The sequence below is a fragment of the Pipistrellus hanaki genome (genome assembly GCF_964339955.1).
Source record: "Pipistrellus hanaki genome assembly, chromosome: 1".
NCBI classification, from domain to species: Eukaryota; Metazoa; Chordata; class Mammalia; order Chiroptera; family Vespertilionidae; genus Pipistrellus; species Pipistrellus hanaki.
This window is the reverse complement of record NC_140503.1, coordinates 70,157,512-70,180,300: the sequence shown is the minus strand read 5'-3', so window position 1 is coordinate 70,180,300 and position 22,789 is coordinate 70,157,512. Positions and strand designations below refer to the sequence as shown.

General features: G+C 40.3%; 1 pseudogene across 1 annotated transcript in view; it reads right to left on the bottom strand.

The window, feature by feature from the left end:
* The window catches only part of LOC311611008 (angiogenin-like), a 33,108-nt pseudogene extending 14,653 nt beyond the window's left edge, over positions 1-18,455 (bottom strand). The window contains exon 1 of the transcript XR_014797049.1: positions 18,402-18,455. The product of XR_014797049.1 is annotated as an angiogenin-like (transcript). The remainder of the gene's footprint in view (positions 1-18,401) is intronic.
* Between the last annotated feature and the right edge of the window lie 4,334 nt (positions 18,456-22,789).

Genomic DNA, 22,789 nt, shown 5'->3' with positions numbered 1-22,789 from the left:
GACCTCTTCCTAATTACTTCCAGAAATTTGTAGATATTGTAAAAATTGGGTCACTGGAAGCGTAATTGCCTAGCACTTTAGAAGAAAAAAGATGGATACACCGAAATATAACTGGAGACTTTTGAATTAGCTATCTAGCTTTTTGGGTGTTACAGGTGCTAATTAGGTTAATTAACAAGATTATTATTTTCAAATGCAGAAGGAAAAGTTAGACTGCCCAATAAGGTGGACATTTTTAAAAGGTTATTGAGATAAAAGATTATGAGAATATATTGAACAGGTTTTTAAGGGTTCAATAGCTGACCAGAAACTTAACAAAGTTGGAAGCTAATTTCTCAAAGACTAATAGGAATATTTTGAAAGTTTCAACAGGTCTTCCTGGTAGGTAATCAGAAATGTGAACACAGCTCACTAGGGCCTGGGGCTGAGGTAACCAAAGGGAAGACAGGGGGAAAAGAAGAGAGAGAATACAGGCACTTTAAAAACAAGTGGCATTTGGCATGGGCCAATATAGAGATCTAGTAGCATAGAAACCCACACCTGAAACCTACATGTTCATGCTGACCAAGGTCACCTCAATAAATTTCACAAAGATAAAAAGTAAAAACAAGTGGCTAACGTTACCATGCCTGATACACCGCCTTCCATGTCCAGGCTCTTTAAAATTTATTGAGGGGAAATGAGAAATCTTGTCTTCTTACAATTATTTATAATTCTGTTTATGTGTATAATCTGTTGGTGATGTTTGTGCTTATATATGGGGTGCTTTCTGTCTCCGGATGATATTAATAGGTTGTAATAATTTATTGGCTCCAAGGAATTAAATACTTACCTAAATTAAGAAATAGAAGTGCCCTGCCGGGTTTCTCTCAGTGGATAGAGATAGGCCCATAGACTGAAGGAATGGAACCTGGGGGTTCCATTCCAACCTTGGACATGTACCTTGGTTGCAGGCTCAATCCCAGGTCCCGGTCTGGGCACCTGGGGAAAGTAACCAATGGATGTGTTTCTCTCACAGGAGTGTTTCTTTCTCATTGTCTCTCTTCTGCGCTTCCACTATTTATAAAAATCAATGGAGAAAAAGGAACCCTCATGCACTGCTGGTGGGAATGCAGACTGGTGCAGCCACTGTGAAGATTCCTCAAAAAACTAAAAATGGAACTCCCACTTGACTCAGTGATCCCACTTCTTGAAATATATCCCAAAAAACTAGAAACACCAATCAGAAAGGATATAAGCACCCCTATGTTCATAGGGGCATAATTCACCATAGCTAAGATTTGGAAACAGCCTAAGTGCCCATCAGCAGATGACTGGATTAGAAAACTAATAGAAAGGGAGTAAAAATGTATACAAACAAGAAGCTATCAATAATAATCTTAAATGTAATTGTATTAAATGTTCCAATCAAAAGACATAGGGTAGACAAATGGATAAGCAAACATGACCCATGTATGTGCTATCTACAAGACACCCACCACAGAACAAAGGAGTCACACAGACTGAAAGTGAAGAAATGGAAAAATATTTTTTCAGGCATATGGAAGTGAAAAAAAAAAAAAAAAAAACTGGGGTAGCAATACTTATATCTGACAAACTTGACCTCAAAGTGAAGGCCATAATAGGAGATAAGGAAGGCCACCCATAATATGAAAGGGATTGATTCATCATGAGACTATAATTCTGATAAACATATATGTGTCCATATCTCCCCATTGCTCCCACCCCACCCCTCTCCCATACATGCCCTCTCCCCTCAGTGTCTTGCATCCATTGTTATGCTTATATGCATGCATACAAGTCTTTCATTTAATCTCTTACCTCCTTTCCCCCCTCCTCAACCTTCCCGATATAATTTGACAGTCTGTTTGAGCTTCTCTGCCTCTGTATCTATCTTTTTGTTCATCAGGTCATAATGTTCTTTATTATCCGTAAATGAGAGAGATCATGTGGTATTTTTTTTTTCATTGCTTGGCTTATTTCACTTAGCATAATGCTCTCCAGTTTCATCCATGCTGCTGCAAATGGTAAGAATCCCTTCTTTTTAAAGCAGCATAGTATTCCATTGTGTAGTGCTCACCAGGGCCCATACTTCCTGGTGGTCTTGTGATAGACGGTTGCCTGTTCTGCTTTGGTGTTTTTTTCTACCTTGTCTTCTAACTAGTCTACTGTTGAAACTTTCCATTGTGTTCTTCTTTAGTGCTACTATGTAATGCTTTCATCTTAATTCTTACACATCTTGGTGAATTTCTGATCCAGATATTTGAGCATCCTTATAGCAATTACTCTGAATTCCTTCTTTGACAAATTGCTTGCCTCCATTGTATTTCATTCCTTTTCTGGTGATTCCTCCTTTTTTTTAATTTGGGGGTATTTCTTTGTCTCCCCATTTTTGCTATTTCTTTGTAATTATTTCCATGTATTAGACCAAACTGCTATGCCACCCAGATTTTTTTAATTGATTTATGTAGTAGATATATTGGGGGACCCAGTGGTTCAGTGTCTCTGGTCTCCTGGGCTGGGATTTCTAGGGAGGCCTTCTACATGAAATTTTTGGGTTTTACTGATGTACTTGGGTCTTTAATGTTATTGTTCCACTCGTGCATGGAGTTGCCTCTCAAGGTGTCTGATGAATTGGCTCACTTCCTACCACATCATGCTGGACGTGCTGACTGAATGGCACATAATACAATACGACAAGACACAACACAGGAGGCCCTAGCCGGTTTGACTCAGTGGATGGAGCATCGGCCAGTGGACTGAAGGGTCTGAGGTTCGATTTCAGTCAAGGGCATATACCTTGGTTGCAGCCACTTCACTAGTGTGGGGTGTGCAGGAGGCAGCTGATCGATGTTTCTCTCTCATCGATGTTTCTGACTCTCTGTCCCTCTCCCTTCCTCTCTGAAAAAAAAAAAAATCAATAAAATATATATTTTTTAAAAAGACACAACACAGGAGTAATAGAACATGAATGTACACAAGACACCTATAACTCTAATAAAAGTTACAACTAAAGAAAAATGATTTAGAAAATAGAACAAGGATGATAATAAGAAAGAAAAAGAAAGAAAGGAAGTCTATGAGGAAGAAACACAACAAATAAATAAATAAAGCACAAACAAAACACACCAAGAAAAAAAAAGGAGAGAGAAGAACCTATAGATGCAGAGCTTAAATAGAAAATATAAGGTTGAGGAATTGGATGAATATGGGAAGGATTATGGTTTGGAATAGAGGCAGGAGAAAAATAAATATTGAAAAAAGTTTTTTAAAACAGAGAGTAGAAGAGAGAACAAATAGAAATTTAAGAAGTGAAACAAGTTTTAAAAAATTAAGAGAAGAAAGTAACAAAACAAGAAAGAGAAAAAAGATAAAATTGAGTAGGAGGAGAAAGAAAAGAGAAGGATAAATGGAATAGGAGCAGGAAAGAAAATATTAGATATATGAATAAAACAACAGAGACACATGAATAAAGCAGATAAAGAAGGTCCATTTTTAGAAAGGATAAAAAAGAAAGGAAAGAAAAAAAAACAAATACAGAGATAGGAGAAGAGAAATGGGAGGAAAGAAAGAGAACTGAGAAAGAAAAAGGTACAAAGAAAAATAAAATAAGGTACAATGTAGAGCCTGGAGCAAAGGGGTCAGACATCAAAGACAGTCTTCTGGGTACAAAGAAATGACAAGGCTCTGGGGGCAGGAGCTAAAGAACAAAATTCAAACAAGTAAGTTTGAAGATCTAATTGGCTTTAAGCAATTCAGGAGTTGGGCAGCATGGCATCTGGCAACTATCAATAGAAAGGTGCTTTGGTGAGTTGTACAAAATGGAGGGTTTTCACAGGCAGAAAAAGGGTGGGACTATGTAGTTAAAAGACTGGATTATTTTAAGCAAGGACACCTTCATTCATGGGAAGACAGAGGATCTTATCAGCCATATTATCTCACCAGTGCTGATCAGGTAATTCTAAATTGATTGGTTTAAAATTTCACCCACGGAAGAGGCTGAAATTTGGTTAGTTGTTAAGTTTTAGTTTGGTGACATGAATTAGCAAAAATAATCTACAATTTTATTTATGAACTAGAGGCCTAGGTCACCAAATCTGTGCACGGGTATGTTTGTTAGCAGCTGCTGGCTGCCGATTACCGACCAGGTACTCCTTTCCTTCCCCCAGCTGCATGCTGCTGCAGGCCAGGGCCTCCTTCCCTTACCCCACCTAGCCCTACCCCCTGATGGAACTCCTGGTCCAGGGGAAAATTTGCATAATACTCTTTTATTATATAGGATTTTCATGCCCAGGATTTTTTAACTTTACAATGGTGTGAAAGCTACATGTAGTCAGAAGGAACAGGTGGCTAAGCTATGATATTCAGTAGTGTTGAAAAGAATGGAGTAGGAAGCAATCCAAAATGGGGTCACTTTCGGTAATCGTGTGAAGTTACAGATAGGTGAATTATCTTGATTGTAGTGATTCTTCCACAATGCATATGTACTAGTATACTGAACGATGTTGTACATCTTAAACATATACAATGTATATTTGCTTTAATTCAAATATTTTCAGTTTAGTCCTTTTATGTGCATACACACACACACTCACATACAAACTTCCATTTTTAGCTGCTAGTGTCTTCATACACCTCTGTTCTCCAATTTGTTCCTAAATAATCAAAGGGAAAAGGGAAGGGTGTAAGAATTGTCTTTAGAAAATGACACAAATTTTTCTGGGTCATGGTCATTGATCCAATAGGTTTTAATCATGGACCAGTTTATGAAGGTATAAAGGTGTTTATGCATGTTTATAAACTAAAAAAGAATTAAAAGAAGATAAAAGAAAAGAAATCCCACACAAGAACCATAGCATCATCTTCATAGATAGCTTTAGTTCTTTATTACAAAGAAAACATGAAAAATCTTTCCAGTCAGGAAGAGAGAATGAGTCTTAATGATCTAGTACATTGTTAATACTCTGACTTACTACTCTGATTCAAAAGTGTGTGAAGAGAAAAAGAAAGTTCCTGTATGATTTTTTAACCTTATTAGAGACAAACATAACAAGGTTGACAAATTATACATACACAGCTCTCATTTTTCCAGTTCATATTTCTAAATGTTTAATGCTTCTCCCAACAGCTGACTTTTGAAAATATCAAAAAGCAGTTACTTTTCAAGCACTCCCTGTCATGAAGTAGGAAAAGCCTTGGATTAGTAGCCAGTTGAAATGGATTTTTTTTTAAATGGACTTTTTTGTATCAACTTTTTCACATCTTCATGTTCTTTAGCAAATCCTTTAACTTTGGGCCCCTTTTGTAGCAACATGAACATCACAGGGATGAGGTGGTATTAAAATTATATAACTGAGATAGAAATACTTTAAAATATGTGAAATGCTATATCATACATATAATGACAAAATTCCAGAGGATGGGATTTGAAAAAGCTAAGCTGTCCAATATTATGAAAGGAAGCAGAAGAGTTTATAGAAAATTTTATTCAAGAAAGCCCCGTTGCATTGTACATTTATGTCTCCATTTCTCTTTGATGCATTTACCGGAATGGATTGTATAGAAAAAAAAAGAAGTAGACATAGCTCAAATGCATTACTCATTGCTATTCAAGGAGTAAGTAAAAGGTCAACCACAGGGCCATAACTGCTTCAGGATAGCACCTATCCGTCAATGTGCACAGGCACCAGGGGTTTACCATCCCAGGCAATGACAACATGCCTAGAGGTGCCGCTGCCCTGATATCTGCAGTTTCTCCGGGAACGTGATGTAAGCTTGCAGTCTGTGACTCTCACTACATCCCTATGGCAATTCATCTTGCCATTCTTGCACCGGATATTGGGGTTCCTGCAGATGTCATTAATGTCCCCGATGTCTTCGTGGACGAAGGTGTTGAATTGCTTGCACCTAGGCCTAGCCATCCCCCGTGTATGCATCATCTTGTTGCAGTAGGAGCTGGTGCCACCTGTCTCAGTAGAGTCCACATGTTGCTGTAGGAATCGTTTGTCAATGAACTGGCCATAGGAGGGCTGGACCAGCCCCAGCCCCAGCAGAGTCACCAACAAGAGCAGAAGCAATGAAAGGGTCTACTGGAGAGCCATCACTACCTTGGAAGTGCCTGGAGAGAAAACAAGGGGAAGGAGAAAGGAAGGTACGTAACAAATGGACACCAGAGAAGGGTGTTGAGAATGGAAAGTTGATATTTCCTCAACTCTGTAGTCTACTCTTTCCTCCCCATTTCTCTGCTCACAACTTTTCTCATCACTGCTTCCCAAAGAGTAAAAAGTTTGCAAATATGATCTTTTCTGAGGCAAGAGCTTTTCTCTCTTATAGAGAGATGGTGCTGTAGCCAGTACAATGACTCAAGGCAGTGACTAAACAGGTGGAAGCCCAGGTGTATATGTTCCTTATGGCCAGGGTGTGAAAAGGAAAATCTAAATGACACTGGAGTTGTCTGTCTCTTGAGGAAATTCTCTAGTCATGTGATCTTTGGAGAGTGTTCACTTCCCTGAAGACTCTGATTCCCAAAGGTTTGGATAAACAGGATATGCCAATGAGAGTTTTTGAACTGATTTTAATTCCTGAAATCTTGGAATTGAGGAAGGTGTAGGAAAACAGGATAGAGTGACCTTTAGGGTTAGCTCACTTATATGTTTAATCTTTTTATAAATTAAAAAAATAAATTATAGTTGATATACTATACTACGATGGGTATACTATCTACTTATTTTTTATAATCTTTTTAAAATATATTTTATTGATTCTTTTTACAGAGAGGAAAAGAGAGGGATAGAGAGTTAGAAACATCAATGAGAGAGAATCATCCATCAGCTGTCTCTTGCACACCCCCCACTGGGGATGTGCCCGCAACCAAAGTACATGCCCTTGACTGGAATCGAACCTGGGATATTTCAGTCCACAGGCCAATGCTCTATCATTATTACAACATTATTGACTGTATTTTCTATGCTGACTTGTATCCCCATGGCTATTTTTAAAACTGGCCATTTGTACTTTTTAATTCCTTCACCTTTTCACCCAGTTGGCATTCTTTTAATGGTATTCAAATCAAGACTTTTTGGAAATTTTGATAATCCTATTTAAAAAATAAATATTGGGTCGGCAACTAAGTAATTGCGGATTTTTTAAAGACAATCAAAGACAATTTTTTCATGGAACTAAATAACTTTATTCTGTAATGTATTGCCCATTTTGATCAATGACCTTTTGCCGTCTTTCAGGCAGCATCATAATCCCACGTTCAAAAAACTTCTGGTTTTTATTAGCAAAAAACTGAATCAGGTACGATTTGACATCATCATCATTATTGAAATTTTTACCATTCAAGGAGTTTTGTAAAGATCGAAACAAAAAGTAATCAGATGGTGCAAGGTCAGGACTATATGGTGGATGTGGCAAAACATCCCAACCAAGCTCCATTAATTTTTGCCGAGTGACCAAAGATGTGTGTGGCCTTGCATTGTCATGATGGAATACAACACCTTTTCGATTTGTCAATTCGGGCCGCTTTTCTTCAACTGCATTGTTTAATTTCGTTAGTTGTTCAATGTAGACATCAGAATTGATCGTTCGGTTGGGTGATAAGAGTTCAAAGTAGACAATTCCTTTGTAATCCCACCAAACTGATAACAAAACCTTCTTTTGATGAATATCAGCTTTTGATGTTGTTTGAGTTGGTTCACCTGGCCTGCTCCACGATCTTTTCTGCTTGATATTGTTGTAAACAACCCATTTTTCATCGCCAGTTATCAGTCGTTTTAAAAATGGATCATTTTCATTACGTTTCTTTAGCAAATCGCAGCTGCTAATGCGTTGCGTTAACTGTGATTCTTTCAGTTCGTGAGGAACCCATGTATCGAGTTTTTGAACATAGCCAAGTTGTTTTAAGTGATTTTCAATGCATGTATGTGATACATGAAGCTTCTCTGCAATCTCACGTGTTGTACTGTGACAGTCTGAATTGATTATTGCTTTGATTAGGGCGTCATCAACTTCAACTGGACGACCAGAGCGTTTTTCATCTTTGAGTGAAAAATCACCAGAACGAAATTTGGCAAACCAATTTTGACACTGCCGTTCTTTTAAGGCTTTGTCACCATAAACAGCACATAACTTTTTATGAGCTTGCGATGCGTTTTCCCTTTGCGGAAATAAAAAAGCAAAATATGACGAAAATGTTCCTTTTGATTTTCCATTTTTCAACGAACGCCAAACGAAAACTACAAAACAGATCAAAAAACTTTTTTTACTGATTAACAGCTGAATAGCCAACTATCAAATAACAAAATGTGTTTTACATTTGTACTACGTCTGCAAACCTAAAAATTCAACTGAAGCCATATATGTGTGAAACCCGCAATTACTTAGCTGCCGACCCAATAAATAACAACAACAAAAAACAGAGTATCCAGCCAAAGTGCTCTGAAGATAGTAAATATTGGTTGAATGAACTAAGAGACAAAACAAGGGAACTAGTGAATGAATGAAACAAAATGGCTTGTGGAATTGACTGACAAAAGAACTTTTAAAAATAAATCTCAACAGCATAATTGCCACAAAGAGGACTTAGACTGTCTTTTTTCCTTTCTGCTATGCACAACCAAACACTAGACCCTGGTGATATATTTCATCATCATGCATGTATCCTTGATGCTATTGTATGTCTGTCTTGTCAATAGCAGTTGCTAGTTTTCTATTGTCTCTACTAGCAGAATCCTTTTGTTGGCACTTTTGGCAGTGGAAGATAAGCATATGTTTAATAGAGTTTAAAAACAACACAAATGGGAGAAACCAAGATGGAGGCATAGGTAAACATCTAAACTGCTGCCTCTCACAACAGTTTCAAAACTACAACTAAAAGACAAAACAGACATCATCCAGAACCACAGGAAGGCTGGCTGAGTGGGAATTCTACAACTAGAAGGAAAGAGAGAAGCTCACTGAGACTCAGAGGAGCTTCAGGAGGCAGAGGTAGTAAGACGTGCACGTGTGGAAAAGACTGGCAACTGAGTGTGCGGCTGGCTTTCTCAAGTGGGAGGGAGACAAAAGCTCTCAACTGCACTGAGCTCCAATTCAAGTGAGACTATGGGAACCCAGACTCATATGGGATGAAACTGGACTGTCAGGAAAGAAAAAAGTACACTGAGACTCAGAGGAACCACGGGAGGCAGAGGTACCAAGTGCACATGTGGAGAGGGTGGGCAATTGAGTACACAGCTGGCTTTCTCAAGCAGGAGGGAGACAAAAGCTCCTGAATGCACTGAACTCCAGTTCTGGGTGAGACTCTAGGGACCCAGACACATTTGGGGAGAAACTGAACTATCTGGCAGCAAGTGAAACTCACGGGCGGCTTTCTCTCAGAGGTGATTATAGTGATTACCACGGGACACTGAGACACAGAGGCTTATTAGGGCAGGGCTGATGGGAACCCAATGCTATCTGCTCTGCCCTGAGACTCTGCCCCATCCAAGCTGAGCACAGAGGCTTCTGCAATTTCTTTCCCATAAGGGTGTCTCCAGCACAGAAGTTCTCCCAGCTTAGATACAGCTGATCCTCACAGCCAAGTGACCTGGAGGTCAATTCCTCCCAGTGATACCAACAATAATCAAGGCTTAACTACAACAAGACTGTGCACACAGCCCACAAAGGGGTGCACTAAGAGTGTTCACCTCAGGTCTTATAGAACACTTAGCACACAAAGCCACTATATCAACTCAGGGAAGCAGCCAAAATGAGGAGACAAAGAAAAAGATCTCAAATGAAAGAAATGGAGGAGAACAAATGACTGAATATAGAGTTCAAAACCATGGTTATAAGGTTTTTCAAGAATTTCCTAGAAAAGACCAATAAATTTAGTGAGACCTGGAGGATATGAGAGAGACCCTCAAGGATATGAGAGAGACCAACTAGAAATTAAACATACACTGACTGAAATAAAAAAATATTATACAGAGATCTAACAGCAGAGTAGAGGATGGCAAGAATAAAGTCAAAGATTTGAAATACAAAGAAGCAAAGGACATTCAGCCAGAAAAGGAAAAGAAATAAGAATCCAAAAATATGAAGATAGTGTAAGAAGCCTTTGTGACAACTTCAAGCGTACCAACATCAGAATTATGGGGGTGCCAGAAGAAGAGAGAGAGCAAAATATTTGAAAATCCATTTGAAGAAATAATGACTGAAAACTTCCCCCACCTGGTGAAAGAAATAAACCTACAAGTCCAAGAAGTGCAGAGAACCCCAAACAAAAGGAATGCAAAGAGGACCACACCAGGACACATCATAATTAAAATGCCAAGAGCAAAAGACAATAAGAGAATATTAAAAGCAGCAAGAGAAAAAAAGTTAGTTACCTACAAGGGATCACCCATACGACTGCCAGCTGATTTCTCAACACTAACTATGCAGGCCAGACAGTAGTGGCAAGAAATATTCAAAGTGATGAATAGCAAGAACCTACAACCAAGAGTACTGTATCCAGCAAAGTTATTCAGAATTGAAGGGCAGATAAAGAGCTTCACAGACAAGAAAAAGCTAAAGGAGTTTATCACTACCAAACCAGTATTATATGAAATGCTGAAAGGTATTCTTTAAGAAGAGGAAGAAGAAGAAAAAGGTAAAGATAAAAATTATGAACAGCAAATACATATATTATCAACAAGTGAATCTAAAAATCAAGTGAATAAAAAAATCCAATGAACAGAATAAACTGGTGAATATAATTGAATCAGGGGCATAAAAAGTAAGTGGGCTTATAATTCTCATGGGGAAAGGGATGTGGGGGGTGCAGGAAGAGACTGGACAAAAATTGTACACCTATGAATGAGGACAGTGCGGGGGGTGGGGGGTGGTGGTGTTAAGGGCAGAGGGTGAAGTGGGAACTGGATAGATGGGAGCTATGGGCGGGGGGGGGGGGGGGAAGGAACAAATGTAATAATCTGAACAATAAAGATTTATTAAATTTAAAAAATAAAAATAAAAACAACACAAATCAGAGACACAACAAAGAAAGCATTTCCATATAGTGTCAGAATATTGCTTCTGTTAATTGAGTAGAGAAAGACACCCAGATCTATCTGACTCTAAAATCACTGCTTTTTCCACATATTCTGCTGCCGCTTTCTTTCCACTCCCTAAATATTCAGGATATTCAAAACATTTATGTTTAGAGTTGCTTCGTTCTAACAACAGAGTTTAATCAGGGGTGGAATAGGATAAGAGTGGAAATGGGAATCCCTCACCAACACCAAATAGCTAGATGCTGCCATCTGATGGTCACTCCCGCGACTGGCATGAACTCATGAACTGTGATTCTCATTGACCCTGGCATTGAGGAAGGGCTGACGCACTAGTGAAGCGATTTTCAACCTTTTTCATCTCATGGCACACATAAACTAATTATTAAATTCTGTAGCACACCAAAAAATATATCATTTGTCAATCTGGCAAAATAAATAGGTATAATTTTGATTCATTCACACCAGGCAGCTATTGTGTTGGTTATCATATTTTAATTTGACAATCTAAGAGAAAAGGGGTCAGTGCTCCTGACTAAATAGTCAGTGTTGCATGTTTTAAAAATTCTTGCAGCATACAAGTTGAAAATTGCTGTGTTAGAGCAAATAAAATTAATTTCTGACTCAACAGCAAATGAGCAACCCAAATCAGAAAGGACAGTTTTTTAAGGGTCATACAGGCCCATTTCTACATATGCAGTCCATGGGCTGATCGTAGCTGAAGTCCTGGTTTGATGTATATGGGTACTACTGTCCTTTGTTTTCAAAAATGCTGCTTCATGATGGCAGGTCACATTGTCTGGATGACTGAAATGGCTGATGAGGGATCTGCATACCAGTTTCAAACATAACTTCATTCTCTAAAATGCTATCTCCTATAGTCACAGCCACCTTTTGCTTGTATACAAAAAGCTAGAAATTTGAGTGCCTATAGCTAGAGATATGAGATATGAGCTTAGGAAGAGAGAGAAGGGAACAGAAAAATTTTTCTAAGTGAGAAACCAAGATGGTGGCATAGGGTAGACACCTGAATGCAGCCTATCACAACAAATTTGAATTTAGAACTGAAAAACAGGGGAAACATCGCCCTGAAGTGCCAGACAGCTGGCTGAGAGGAGGCTCTACCATCTGGGAAGGAGAAAGTAGGCATGCTGAACCTCAGGAACTGTGAAGGTGCGGTGAACTGCGCAAGCAAAAAGGCGGCCACCAGAACTACCCTATTGCTCTGATAGATGGCCCCAGACAGGGAGAGGTCAGACTGTTAGGCAGCGGGCAGAGATCTTCGGAGGTGTGTGAAGCAAGCGGCCATTACTGCGGGACTCAGAAACCAGACCCTCATAGGGAGAGGCTGACCAAAGCTTGTCTGCATCACCTCGAGACTCCGCCCCATCCAAGCGGAGCACAGAAGCCCTTCCAGTGGCTAGCTTTCTCGTTTGCCTCGAATAGAATTCTCCTAGGGAGGGACAGACAGGAATCCAAAGCTTATCTGTGCCTATACCAAAGAGGTGCGCACGCCTACAACCAATCTTGCAAGATTCAACAAACTTGTCTGTGCCACCCCGAGACTCTGCCCCATCCAAGCAGAATACAGAAACCCTCCTAGCTGAGATACTTCTGATCCTCATAGCCAATTGGCTTGGAGATCAGCACTTCCCAGTGATACCAACAACAGTCAAGGCTTAACAACAAGACTACACACAGCCCACAAAGGGCTACACCAAGCCTGTCCACCTCAGGTAACTGCAAGGCTGACCCACTGAACCATATAGGACACTTTAAGACACAAAGCCACCCTACCAACTAGGGAAGCTGTGAAAATGCCAAGACAAGAAAACAGATCACAAACAAAAGAAATGGAGGATAAGAAGCGACTGGATATAGAGTTCAAAACTACACTGATAGAGCAGCTGGGTCGGGTGTGGCCAGGCCTGGAGCAGCAGCTGCCAGGCTGGGAGCGGCCAGGTCGTGAGCGGCAATGGCCAAACCCGGAGCAGCTGGTTGTGGAACGGACCAGAGCAACAGAGGCCAGGCCCGGAGCAGCCAGGCCCAGAACAGCTCACTCCTCACCTGCCCCCGCCCCAAGGCTGCCTCTCAGACATGGCTGGAAACTTTTGCGGGAACTTGAGGGTCTGCTGAATCAAGTGATGAAGGCTTAGATCTGGATATGTTGAGTTAGTATAGCGCTGGGGTGTTGATCTGTGAGTGCCTTGTGAGGGGCCTGGATGAGGCTGGTTGACCTATTTGGAAATGTCTTTTGTGTGAAGTGTATCTTTGGGCATATGGAGGTATTATTGATATGAGAAAATGCTAAGTAACTGATTTACTATCTGAAAAGGGATTTACTATCGGGGAAAGGGAGGGAGGAAGAGACTGAACATAAACTGTGCACCTATGGATGAGGACAATGGGGGGTGGGAACCTGGTGGAGGGGGGAAGAAATGAGGAACCTTTGTAATAATAGGAACAATAAAGATTGATTTAAAAAAAAAAAAAAAAAAAAAAAACCTACGCTTATAATGTTTTTCAAGAATTTCCTAGAAAAGGCCAATAAAATAAATGGATATGATATGATAAGGGATCAACTAGAGGATATGATAAGGTATCAATTAGAAATAAAGAATACATTCTCTGAAATAAAAAATATTATACAGAGTCCTAAAAACAGAATGGAAGATTGCAAGAATCAAGTCAAATATTTGGAACACAAAGAGCCAGAGGACACTCCTCCACAGAAGCAAGAAGACAAGAAAATCCAGAAAGTTGAAGATAGTGTAAGAAACCTCTGGGACAACTTCAAGCGAACCAATATCAGAATTATGGGCATCCCAGAAGAAGAGAGAGAGCAAGATACCAAAAGAATACTGGAAGAAATAGTGGCAGAAAACTTCCCACACCTGGGGAAAGAAATACACTTACAAGTCCAGGAAGCACATAGAACCCCAAACAAAAGGAATCCAAAGAGGACCACAGCAAGACACATCATAATTAAAATTCCAAAAGCAAAAGACAAAGAGAGAATATTAAAAGCAGCAAGAGAAAAGCAAGTAGTTACCTATTAAGGAGCACCCATATGATTGTCAGCTGATTTCTCAAAAGAAACCATGCAGGCCAGACGTGAATGGCAAGAAATATTCAAGATGATGAATAGCAAGAACCTACAGCCAAAAATACTCTACCCAGCAAAGCTATCACTCAGAATCAAAGGCCAGATAAAGAGCTTCACAAATTAAAAAAAGCTAAAGGAGTTCATCACTGCCAAACCAGAATTGTTTGAATTGCTGAAGGGGGTTCTTTAGGAAGAGGAAGAAAATAAAGGTAAAAATTATGAACAACAAATACGTAACTATCAACAAGTGAATCTAAAAACCAAGGGAATTAAAAAACCTGATGAACAATATTAACTGGTGAATATAATAGAATCAGAGGTATGGAAGGGGAGTGAACTGACGATTCTCCGGGAAAAAGGGAGAGGGGGATGTGGGAAGAGACTGAACATAAACTGTGCACCTATGGATGAGGACAATGGGGGATGGGGAAAGGGCAGAGGGTGGGTGGGAACCTGGTGGAGGGAAAAAAATGAGGAACTTTTGTAATAATATGAACAATAAATATTTATTTTTTAAAAAAAGAAAGAAAGAAAGAAAGAAAGAAATAATAATAAGGGAGAGAATAGAATTGCTACCATCATCTCTCAAGAGTTTTCAGTCTACACTGTAGAACTCACACTTCCCAGGGGCAGTGTGTCAGAGAAAATTGAACCCATAAAGTAAATATAATGCTTGTTCCTGGAGTTTAATTTTATCTCAATGATAGCTATTAAAATAGAATTAAACAAGTATAGATTATAACAAAATAGAAAACAAATTTCTTATGAACTTTTAATACTTTATGTGTTAAGAAATGTGAGGATTTGAGAATTGAAAACTATTTGGTGTTTGTGGCAAGAGGTTTCTATCAATATCTTTAGTTCTTTGGAGAAAAATTAAAGAACATTCAGAACCTTTAAAAACTGTCATATCTTCCCCAAAATTATATCAAATTATGTGAGTATTACCATATCCAATAATAAAAGTGACTTTTCATAAAAAATTTGAAACTGATTTTTATAATTTTACTTTTCAAGTAGTTTGTGAATAAGCAACTTATTTACTTTATGACTGGCTATGATTTCTTAGCAAACATCACACTTAATGAGAAATCCTTATAACAGAAGAAAAAATTGGACCTTCAATTTATTCCTAAGTGTGATGTGATTCATATAAATCCTAAATTTAAAAAAAAAAAAAAAAAAAGAATGGTACATTTTCATAGACATTAAATTAATTAGTAATCTTTATTTTGTACTTTTCTGAGTCAATACAAATTATGTTCATGTCAAATATTTTATGCCCTTAAAGATGCCACAAATTCTAGCCTGTAGTATTACTAAACAACCCTTAGAGTATGTCTGTGAATCTAGAAACACCATGAAATACAGAGTTCTGATAGTTTCATGGGAAAGCATGTGAGAGAGAGAGCAAAGTGAACACTCTTTCTTATCATCATTTGGCATTGATATGCCTTATCTGATTCATAATAATGTTACACAAATTTGGCACACTAATCAAGAATACCAAATTATACACTGAGAAAAGTGTTGTTCATCCCACAATACTGAAATAAAAACAACTGGGAAAAATTTCCATTAAGAACATCAATTATAATTTGTAATAGAACCAAATGAAAGCATGTTCTTGGAACTTGAGCAAAAATGTGGTTCATGACTGAAGATAGAAGAGCCAGCCCTAAAAGAAAAACATGACCACTGCTTCATACATGACCAATGCTTCAACACAGCTGCTGGCCTGCCATGCTCCCCATTTGCCAAGCTCTTAACATTTACTCTGTGCTTTTTAGTCTTCTGGGTGTGTTTTCTTTTTCTAGTTTTGTGGAAGACATCATCAAAGGTTTATTGATTTGGATTCACTTAGGTCTCTTATCTTCAATAGACAAATATTGTCTTCTAAGATTCCCAAGATGGAACAGGACCTTAGGGTTACCAAGTCAACATTTCTCTGCCTGGGGCCAGAAACCCAGAGTTCAACATCAGGAAGTAGAGCCAGAGCTGTAGTAGCCAAAAGAGTCATTAGATGGCAGTGGTGGATACACATGTTGCCAGCATTTTCCATGAGGTAGTGGAGACCATTGGTTCTTGACAGGGGTCTTCAAACTACGGCTCGCGGGCCACATGCGGCCCGCAGAGGAGTCTGATCCGGCCCGCCAGGTTTTTTGGGCAGTGAGCGCAGCCAAGGTGTTACAGTAGGAATTAGTAGTTCATATAGTCCGGCCCTCCAGCTCTCTGAGGAACCGTGATCTGGCCACCACTTTAAAAAGTTTGTGGACCCTTGTATGTAGGATGTGCCAGTGCTCTACAGGTTGTGGGGATATCTTTGTTCAAAGACGGTAGTGTCAGCTGCTGGGCCTGTCTAGAGTCTGTCCAAACACTCTGTCCTCAGTTATTGAGACCAAGGTCACCCCATTAGATACAAGTTTCAAAGCAAAAGTCACAAAGCTCAGGATCTGCTCAAAAGTATATCGCAAAATAAAGATATATCTATTGCAAATTTCCAGAGGTGCGATTTCTAAGCAGTTATCTAATCACCTGTCTCCTTGTCAGTGTTTCCTACTGGTGCACACTCAACAGGAGGGCAGAGCCCATGTTAGTCACTTTGAATCACAGTGCCTGCCTCACAGAAGACCCTAAATTTAAATATTGATAAAATAAAAAATAAATTTTTTTTTTTTTTTTTTTAGTGATTGACTTCATTTTCCTCTCCAGGCTTAAGTTTGTTCATCTATGGAATGAGAAAGTGCCCAACTCTAAAATATGAAATTCCATGGTTCTCTTTAAACAGAACAGAATATTTTCTTGTTTTACTAGCAAAAGTATAGTGAAATTACAGAGACAAGTTTGTATAAGTTTAGTTGATAGTAGAAGGCTCTTTGAGAAAGAAAGAGACGGTAAGAAGACCTGAGACTCAATCTCACTGAGATGTATCATTTCTTAAGGTTCAGCGGATAAGGAAAGCCCACAGACCACCTCTGATTAAGGCCCTGGACTGATGCCACACAGGGGCTTCACCTCCTACAAAGCCACTTGCTGGTGGAGTTTGAAGGCCTCCCATCCCGTCTGGAGAGGTAAAGAAAAACCTTTGTTCCTAGCTTGCAGAATTTGCACATTAATTCTATAAGAACTTAGCTAAATTTTGCTTAGGCTTATTGTAATCTTGAATCCCTAAGACATCCAGAAACCAAAGCCCAGTAGGTACACACCATGGCCACCAGTTTCTAATATCTACTCCCCCACTCACAACTGGGTCACTCATATATTCAATCCTAAATTTCCCCCAAAGAGGTAAAATCAATTTGGGAGAAAAAAAGTATGAAACAGATTATTTGTGCTGCTGAAGTGAATCTGCCTAGGCCAAGGGTTTAGAACCTCACATCTGGTGGTCAAACTCACTCACACAAAACCTTCCATATTCAAGCACAAACTGTCAGTCAACTTTTTGTCAGTGAAATATGTCCTCACTGTTCTTCAGACTAACTTTATCATATCTCAAACCCATCCTTTAATCTTTATAAGAATGAATATTCTCTTCCTCTCTCCACAGGTAATGTTTTGTATTCAAAAGATTTGTCCAACTTTACATTCTAGGGACTTAACTTACAATCTATGATGAGTAACTATGGTTTTAATTTCCATACATGTAGCTTCACACTTTTATGTATTCTAGGGCAATACCCATCAAAGCGGAAAGCATAACACCCAATGCATACTCCTGCCTTCATCTCTTTTCCTTCTTCTTCCCTTCAACCTGCCAGGGTACCTTCTTTTGATCTTGGATATGTTCCACTTGGCTCTTAAAGAGCAATCAAAACTTTTTTTAAGTAAAAAAAACAAAAACAAAAATTAGTAGAGAAGATTAGAAGAAAAGGGCTAAAAGCACTCTTTTTGTCTCTTTCCTTGCTCTACCACATTCAATGCCTGTTCCTTGGGGGCATCCTGTTGCCCTTCAGCAAATGGCTTCCCCAGGACTTTGGGGATTTTATCACAATTCAGGAATCCCTTCTAACCCTTCCCTTGCTCCCAGTCTCACTAATCTCCCTTTACACACACATATATATAGACAATCCCAAAAGAAATCTGCTTTGTTTTTAAACTTTAGAATCTGGTTCATTTTTTTTTAGATCATAAGTTGGGCCCATAGGCTTTAAAGGGGGGGAAATTGTTTCATTGAAATAGCTAAATGCCTAGAAATAATATGAATATATATATATTTTTTAAAAATACAGCAATAGATTACCCAGGGGTGAGAATATTACAAAAATCTGGAAGAGTGGCTCCAACTGAAGATCTTTTCCAGCTCCTTGTTCCTGGAGATGGGTTCCAGCTGTGTGCACTGGACCCCTCTTGTTCTGATTATATAGCGATCAAATGAACAAGATGGGGAAACTAGTTCCAAAGATCCCTAATCCTGGCAGAGATAGGCAAATAAGGAAATTCAGCTTTTTTATGGGCATAACTAGATCAAATATTTACCGACTGAAATAGATTAAAGAGTTGTTCCAAGAGACAATATTTGATGTTGGTAAGCAAGGCCCTTTGTTCAAAAACTGCCCTTTTTCTGATGTCCATGGTTCTTACTCTTGCCCATGACAGGACAAAGGTTTCATTGTTCACATACACGATCCGGATCCAGAAGATGCTGTTTCTGGTCTATGGGTCAACTCCAAGAACTGCCTTGGAAGAACCCCACAGAGTAAGTGTGGTCTCCCAGCAGAATGCGGTTCCCCTGCACTGTCTATTTACTCACATAATTTGGTTTCATGAAAGGATGCCATGCCAATAAGTATGCTTTTCATAGATTTCACAGAACCAGGAAAGCACTTGTAGAGAAGGTTAAGTGACAGCTGTTAGTACCCACTTACTTGACCTCAGCCTCCCAGCCACTAACCCTCAGAACTATCCTTGCCTTATTTCCTGGGCTTCTCCTTACTTCATCCTCAGCTGTCCACAAGAGACTAACCAGGAGCCCCCACTATTCTGTTCCTTCTGGCACAGCTGCAAAACTGACCATCTCCACTGACAAGCATCCCTCCTAGATGGTTACTTGATCTCATTGTCTCTCCATTTCATAGAACCCCATGAGAGAAGAATAATTGTCCTATCATCTCTATAGTCATAGTTTCTACAACAGTGGCTGACACCTAGGCCCCAAGGTCTTTTTATTATCTCTCCTGATCTAAAAATACATTCTCTGATCTCACTTTGGGAATCCCAACCATGCAGATTCTCCTGGCTTCTCAGGGATCACCAGCACAACTGGGTTTGGTAATTTGTTACCAAATAAGGCAGGTAGAGTAGGAAGGCTTCCCAAAGGTCCCAGGAAAGCTCTGCTTCTAGCTTACTGATAAATCCTAAAAACACATGGATTGCCTTCACTTTGGAGGCATTGGTGCCTGTTCCAAAGCACCCTCTCCTGGGAGAGATTAACTCTTTAAACAGCTGCCAGTGGGTTACACAAGCTTGGGCATGTGCTTTAGAGCCTAACTTAGGAACAGTTTTGATAACTGGAAGGACCTGAAGACTTAAGGGTAAGAAAAGTGGATGTGGCAGGGTAATAGAAAAAACTAGGGAAGTTCCCTGACAAATAGTATAAGGGAGATGGAGACAAAATATTTAAACAAAGGGCCAAACAATCAACAGCCAGCTCATAAAACATTAGACTCTAAGGGATGGGAAGGTAGTGGAGGGATAAGGACACATATGTAATACCTTAATCAATAAAGAAATAAAAAAATATATGTTGAATAAATGGATCAATAAAAGAAAAAGAAAGAAAGAAAGAAAGCCACCTTTGACTCTATCTTCCCTAACCAAGGACAGTTAGGAGCAGGTGTCCTTGGGTAGGGAAGGACACATAACCAGCAGAGAGTGAGTAGCTAAAAATCACCCTAGTCAGGGAGATAGGTAACAGAGATCCAGTGGTGCCATTAGTTGCCAATACCAAGAACAAATGAAATCAGAGGAATAAATAACAAAACACCTAATTAGAGCCAGACAAATCCAAGATATAGATAAAGACGACAAGAGAATGATCCCAAATCCCACTATATGCTCATTTGATAGAGAAGCATGTTAAAATACATGCCCAAGAAGCTGATGAATATTCTGATAGAGACCTCCCCTAAAATTCCCTTCTTCAGAAAACAGATAAATCCTCAAGACATGCTCTCCCCTGAGCACAAAAATACCTCCCTTGTCCCAGGTGTGTAATTTTACTTGCTTTCTCCTAAGCTCCCAGCGTCCTTCTCTTCTCTAATTTTTCAGTGAGATAAAGGCAGTCTCCACTTGGCTCACTTTTGTCACTTTTCCTTCTCAGGGATCTAGCAGCAAAGTCTAGGCTCACATCTGTTGCTGTGACTTCCTTTTCTGAGTTTAGGCAGCCCAGTCTAGGGTCACTTCTGTTACTGTGACCTTGCCTCTTCTGCCCAGAGCTCTTCCTTTGTGTCATTGTCCCAACCTTTAAAAAACATATACTCTCAAAATCAGCTGGGCTTGTGACTTGTATTCTATCCTGCAGAAGTCAAAAACCCACATATGCCAGTCATGCCGGCCCAGTCCTGATCATTTCTGGTGACATGGGCAGCATGGAGAACCCAAAAAGGACAAACATCATGTGCTTTTCAGTTGTGTTGGGACAGAATCCTGCCTGAGCTTCACTTTCCCCCATCGTCTCTCTGCTTGCCTGCATCCCCAACCAAATCCTGGGCTAAAAGGAGAAAAGCTGGGGGTAGTGAGCAGAGGACCAAGCACACTGCCATAAACGCTTTCCCTCAGTACTTGGTGCCTCCGGGTTACTGAAGCCTCTGGAGAGGGAGGACAGGCATGCCTCTGACCAGAACATTTGTTCTGCCAAACACCAAAGCTCAATGTCTTTTTGGAGCAAAGAGGTAACAGGATATGGGGTCCTTAGAGTGGGGCCTCTACTGGCACCTGGCAGAGTGTCCAAATCCTCACTGTCCTTTGTGGGCAGACAAGCCCTTTGGGAGTGGGACCTAATTTAAATTAATCACATATCACTTATTCAAGAGACACTGAGAAGTGAGTTCTAAAAAGTTATCAACCAGTCACTCGTTAGGGAAGATGGCTGCCGGGCCCATTTCAACACCCTGAGGGCCTCAGCATTCCCAGGAGACTGAGGCAGCAGCCACCTCCCTCAGCCTTTGGGGACAAGATGACTTCATCAACACAAACATTCTCTGATGAACCGCCTAACAACAGAGACAAGGGACTCCACTCCAATGTCACCTTCACACACAAACTGTCCCATGGCCTGAAACACCAGTCCACCCCAGCTCATACAGACAGATCAGCCTCTGGGTTTAGTTTGGCAGTGACAGTGGGAGCAGCCTCCAGCCTCTGAACACAGTCACGTCCCTTCTCTGCCTCCAAGATGTCACAGAGCAACCTTGGGGAAATCCACAACCTGCCTACACAGCTGATAGTGCAGTCAGGTGAATGGTGAATGGTTGCTTTCATTCTAATTGTTTTATTTTCATGTTGGCACAATGGAGTTATGAGAAAACAGAAAATGAGGTTTTTTGAGAAGAAAGTTTTATAATTTTATTTAAGTGCATCTAAGTGCTTATCCATTTGTGTTTCAAAATATAACAGGAAATTATAGTTTATGATTAATAAACACTATATCTTTGTCAATGATTGTAATAGATGTGAAATAATTGCCAATTGAAAAATCTACACTAATAAAAGAAAAACATGCAGATTGACCATCACTCCGCTACACCCAGCAGCCAATCAGGAGCGAGTATGCAAATTAGCCCAACAAAGAAGGTGGCAGCTAGGAGCTGGAGCGAGCAGAAGGCTTGGGTTGCCCTTGGCAGTGGAGGAAGCTAAGCTTCCCACCTGCCCTGGCTGGCCCTGGCCTCCGCTCGAGGCTACAAAGTTTCAATTATAGAAGATAAATAAATCCCAGATACCTGCTTCCAACCAACCCTGGCCTTTACTCAAGGAGATGCTGGGGTTGGGGGGGGAGGGGGGAGAAAAGAAAAAAAATGAGAGTCTGGGAGCCTGAAGTGCCACAAGGCATGGCCAGCCTGAAAACAGCTCTCAGCTCCTCACCCAGGCTGGCCACACTCCGTGGGGTGAAGGTCCGCTGGGGGCTTGGCCATTCTGCAAACAGCCATCAGCCCCTCACCCAGGCTGGTCAGGCACCCCAGCAGGACCCTCACCCTGAAGGGGCTGTGGCCAGCTTGAAAACAGCCCTCAGCAGAAACTGGTTTGGCTTAGTAGATAGAGCATTGGCTTGCGGACTGAAAGGTCCCAGGTTCGATTCTGGTCAAGGGCATGTACCTTAGTTGCGAGCACATCCCCAGTAGGGGGTGTGCAAGAGGCAGCTGATCGATGATTCTCTCTCATCGATTTTTCTAACTCTCTATCCCTCTCTCTTCCTCTCTGTAAAAAAATCAATAAAATATATTTTAAAAAAGAAAAAAGAAAACAGCCCTCAGCCCCTCACCCAGGTTGGCCATGCCCCCCCATTGGGGACCCTCACCCCATGTGGGCATGGCCAGCCTGCAAAACACCACAGGCCCCTCGCTCAGGCTGCCCCACACCCCAAGGGAACCCCACCCTGATCTGGGACACCTTTTCTGATCCAGCAAACCAGCTGGCCCCCACCCATTCACCA